General features: G+C 48.1%; 1 pseudogene across 1 annotated transcript; it reads right to left on the bottom strand.

Moving 5' to 3' along the window:
- Positions 1–471: 471 nt before the first annotated feature.
- On the bottom strand, positions 472–2,490 carry LOC125506364 (uncharacterized; annotated as a pseudogene). The gene is made up of 2 exons (XR_007282642.2): positions 1,180–2,490; positions 472–902 (listed from the first exon to the last, which is right to left on the bottom strand). The product of XR_007282642.2 is annotated as an uncharacterized LOC125506364 (transcript).
- Between the last annotated feature and the right edge of the window lie 2,850 nt (positions 2,491–5,340).

Below are 5,340 nucleotides of genomic sequence, written 5' to 3'. Positions count from 1 at the left end.
CACTCAACAGACTGAGCGGTCAGTTTGGTGCGGTCGCGAGGGGCAAGAAGAACATAGCAAACACAACCAAACGAGCGAAGCATCGAATAATCGGGAGAACGATCAAAAAGTCGCTCGAAAGGAACACCACCCTGTAGAGCAGCGGAAGGCTGTATATTGATAAGATAGGTGGATGTGGAGACGGCCTCAGCCCAAAAATGAGGCGGGAGAGAGGCAGCAATCATCAATGCACGAGCCGTCTCAAGAAGATGTCGATGCTTTCGCTCAGCCACACCATTCTAAGCATGAGCACCAGGACAAGAGAATTGAGAGAGAGTCCCGTGTTCAGCAAGAACACCACGCAACATCTTAGAGATATACTCGCCAGCAGAGTTAGCACGAAAAACACGAATGGGGGAAGAGAACTGAGTATGAACCATGGCAGCAAAACGCTTATAAATAGACAACACCTCAGAACGAGAAGTCATGAAATAAAGCCATGTGTAACGAGAGAAATCATCTATGAAAATAATATAGTATTTATGACCACCTTTCGAAGCGAAAGGGGCCGGACCCCATACATCAGAATGGACTAAATCGAAAGGACGCTTAGACACTGACTCACTATGTGAATATGGTAACTGAATCTGCTTGCCAAGATGACAACCCTGACACTCTAAAGAGACATCTCCTGAGACAGACCCCAGAAGGCCTCGACGAACTAAAGAAGACAACCGAGAACCACACAGATGACCAAGTCGATGATGCCACTGCTGGAAGGAACCAGTGACGGAGGCGACAGAAGCGGAAGAACTGGCGATGGTGGTGGCAGCAGAAGGAACATGAAGCCAGTCCAACTCCCAAAGACCCTGAGAATCACGGCGGCGAGGGCCAGCCCCAACCAGAGTGTGCGTGTGACGGTCCTGAACAGAACAAGAGTCAACGTCAAGGATGACGCGACAACCAGAATCCGTAAGTTGACCAGCAGAAAACAAATTCATGGTAAGGCGAGGAACATGAGCCACATCAGGAACAGAATAAGAAGAAGTAGTAAGATTGCCTCTACTAGCAACAGAAAGTGGAGTACCATCAGCAGTGAAGACATGAATAGGAGAATCCAGTGATCGAAGAGAGGACAAAGTGGAAGAATGAGAAGACATATGAAAAGAAGCTCCAGAGTCCAGAACCCAGGGGATGTACCTGACTGTGTAGAGGGTGATTGCTCAGTGCGGGAAGCATCAGTCACAGAACCGGCAGTACCCGTCGAGGAAGAACCTGAAGCCGCGAGCAGACGCTTAAGTCTCAGAATATCCTGCTCAGTCAAAGCAATGGCTGAAGCTGTCGAGGTAGATGACGAAGTCCCGGAAGATGATGATCGAGCCTTGCGCAGGTGTTTCTTCTTCGTGTAGCACTGAGACTCAAGATGACCATCATTGTTGCAATAGGCGCAATGTGGACGGGAGCGACCTGAGCCTCCAGAAGGAGTGGGCAAGAGCGGCGGAGCACTCGAGCGAGAAGGGGTCGGTGGAGCAAGTGGCGTAGGAGCACGAGTAGCGAGCACAGAGGGAACCTCCAGCAAACCAGCACCACGTAAGCGAGTCTCCTCAGCACGAATCTCAAAAAGCGCCTCCATGAGAGAAATACGGCCACGAGCAAACAACTGAGCACGCCGGGGCTCAAACTCCTTACGAAGCCGAGACAAGAACTCATAGACGCGATGAAACTCCAAATTGGCCTGGACAGCCTGGCAACAGGGGCAGGTACGACACCCAGCACTACGAAGAGAATCAAGCTGGCGCCAGATAGCAGAACTCTGTGCATAGAAGTCATCAACAGTGGAGTCACCCTGCTGAAGAGCATGCTCCTGACGGATCACAGAGAGGTATAAGGCATCACCCAAGGGCTGATAGCGCTCACGAAGACGGGTCCACATCTCAAAGACAGTAGAAAGACCCAGAAATTCAGAAGCAAACTGAGGTAGAACACTAGCAGTGAGAACAGCTGCAGCACGAGCATCATCATCAAGCCACTGGGTGTAAACAGACAGAGCACCATGATACGTCTGAAGAGCCTCCTCATAAGCCAAAACCCTCTCATCATAAGCACGATCAGCAGCCTCATCAGCAACCTTAGCCGCATCCTTGGCGGCCTGATTAGCATCTGTAGGAAGAACCAATGGAGTTGGCGGAGTAGGGGCCACCGGAGGAACTGGACGGGGCGGACAGCAGACCTCGCCAGAAAGAACACCCCAAAGACGGATGCCACGCATGTGAATGCGCATGAAGCCAGTAAACTCGGTGTAGTTAGTACCATCAAAGATCACCGGACAGCGAGGGACAGCAACATAGCCCGAGGACAGAGACATCGCACCCTTTTTTTTAGACCGATGATCAGGAGCCTGGATCTGCAGCTGCGGCGGGAGGCTCGATCAGGCCGTAGGAATCAGAAGTGGACGAGCCTCGGAAGAAGAATCTCGATCTGGCCTCGAGCGGAAATCTGGGCGGGACAGAGCAGGCCGATCCAAGCGGAGGTTGCGGGCGACGAGTGGAGCAGGCCGATCCAATCGGGGACTGCGGGCGACGAGTTGGAGCAGGCCGATCCAATCGGGGGCTGCGGGCGACGATTTGGCAAGGAGCGATGGAGCGGAACCGGCTGCGATCCCGGCAGCTTCGAGCCGAGCGGCTTCGATCCGAGCTCGAGCAGAGGTCGGGCAAGAAGCAGGCGGCTTCGATCCCGGCGATTTCGTGTCGAGCAGAGAGGAGACCGGCTTCGCGTCGGCGGCTTAGATCGAGGAAAGAGTGGAGCGGTCGTGGGGACCGGCGGCGGAGAGAGAAGCAACGGCGGCGCCACGGGAGGATCAATCACATGAGTTGCGGCGTGTAAAAAAATTGACCTGGCTCTAATACCATGTTAGGAAATATGCAACTTGTATTCCCATGAGGCCATAGGCCGATATATATATACATGTACAGGTGTGGAACATATGCAGGAAACCCCTTATACAACGGGATAAATACAAAGGGGTACATGACTTATCTAACATTGCGGACCATAATGGGCCGGCCCAGCTAAAGTCCCATGAGATTTTGCGGACAATAATGGGCTGGCCTAGCTAAAGGCCCACAAGATTTCGCGGGCCATAATGGGCCGGCCCAGGTAAAGGCCCATAAGATTTTTGTGTGCCATAATGGGCCGGCCCAGGTAAAGGCCCACAAAATTCTTGCGGATCATAATGGGCCGGCCCAGCTAAAGGCCCATGAGATTTTGCCGACATTAATGGGTCAGCCCAGCTGTAGGCCCACAAGATTTTGAGGACCCTAGTAGGCCGGCCCATTAACTGGCTGCCATGTTTTGGGCCAAATGCCGGCCCATATTTGATCCGGTCCATTAATGGCCTGCCACGCTCCGGGCCTAATAGTGGCCCATATGAGATCCGGCCCGTTAAAAGCCTACCACGTTCTGGGCCAAATTACGGCCCAGATCAGGTCCGGCCCTTTAAGAGGTTTCGGGCCTAATTATGGCCCATATTAGATTCGGCCCGTCAACTGGACACTATGCTTTTGGGCCCACTTGCTAAAGGTCCACTTAGTAATTCGGCCTGATATTAGTTTTGGCCTGTTAAGGGCCCGTTTAACATTTTGGCCCTATATTAATTTCAGCCTGTTAAAAGCCCGTCATATAGTTGGGCCTAACTACGACCCGGTTTGCATCCGGCCTGCTCGCAGCCGATATCTGATTGGGCCAAACAAGGACCGAGACAATTTTTTGGTCTGATAAAAGCCCGTGATTTGATTCGCACAATCATGGGCCGGGGTTCATTTCGGGCTGCTGCCGGCCCGTGAGCTGTTCGGCACGTTTCAGGCCCAACCTACATCGTGATTGCATGACGGCCCGATTATGTACCGTAATTTTACGGTTTGGCCGGTTTACTGTGAAGACAGGATATATATACAGTAAAATAGCTACACCATCGTGAATAAGAAAAAACCTAGACTATACAATAAAGAAATTACGGCATATTACATCCATTGGGCATCAAAGTTCGCCACTATGATAATAAAGCACAAGCAGACAGCAGATTACATACACTGGGCATCAAAGATCGCCACTAGTGCAAATAAACACGCCGACAAAATAATATACAAAACCGACAGCACTTCAATAGAGTTCAAGAAAGGTTAGCCCTGCTGGGGAGCTGCAGCGCAAGCAGCTCAACAAGATGATGAGACTGCGCTTGTTCAACACTTATATCTTCCTCACTCTGAAAGATAAACAAGCAGACAGATGACAGGTTTTGCACATAAAAGTATCAGTGCTGACAATTCATCACATTTCTTACTAACGAATAAAGTGACACAGTTTAAATTTGCATTAACACAATATGGTATTGTTCAGGTCAAGACATGGCAGGAAATGACATTGTGAAGGAGTTGGCAGCTTCACGACACCACTGGATTACAGATCAAGAACTCATAAGTATCAATGGTTAGTGTGCTATCAATTTATACCATTTCAGATTGGCAAATAAAGAGACGGTTTAAATAATAGTAGAATGATATGACATTGTTCATAGTTAACACATTGCAGAATATGACATTGTGCTATAGTGGGTAGGTTCACCACACCACTGGATTACGGATGAAGAACAGAAGCATACATGCAGTGCAAAAGAAGATCACTTTCTCCGTATAGTTTAATTTACATGGTATGAAGAAGGAACTTCGTTGTACAACTGAAAACTTAAATTGAGAAAGGACAAACTTTTGTTTATAATCTACATATAATAAACTTTAAACAAGCAATTTGATGCAAACACCAAAAATAAACAGCTGTTGCAATCATGCCTAACCAAATATATACAACAAAGTTTGAAGGCTTGAGATGGACAAACTTACATTATTGGTGAAGACAGGCTCTATAAAGGCCTTGTCCATGCTGATGGGGGGGCAATTCAAGAAGTTTACCATAGAATCTTCTTCAAAAGCATTGCTTTTATTCTACATTTTGTTAAGAGTAAATATAGATGTGATAATATACGAAAAAATGGAGCATATTTAAGATAAGATGAAGAGTGATGCTACATAACCAAGTAGCTATAAATGTAAGTGCAGCGATACAGGAAAAAGGTACAGCCAAGAGCAATGCACAGCTAAACTTCTTCAGTACCAACCTTATGGTAAGAGTAAATATAGATCTGATGTGTAGAAAATGGAGGGCAAAGGAAAATAAGCCACAGAGTGATGGTACAAGAACAACTACCTGTCATTATAAGTACACTGATAAAGGACATCATATACTTACAAGAACAATGCAGAGCTAAAAACATTGGCATTGGATATATTCTACACTAATGTAACCATT

Source organism: Triticum urartu, chromosome 5A (assembly GCF_056163025.1).
Source record: "Triticum urartu cultivar PI428250 chromosome 5A, HENAU_Tu73, whole genome shotgun sequence".
NCBI classification, from domain to species: Eukaryota; Viridiplantae; Streptophyta; class Magnoliopsida; order Poales; family Poaceae; genus Triticum; species Triticum urartu.
Note: the sequence above shows the minus strand (reverse complement) of the source record. Positions and strands in the feature narration are given on the sequence as shown.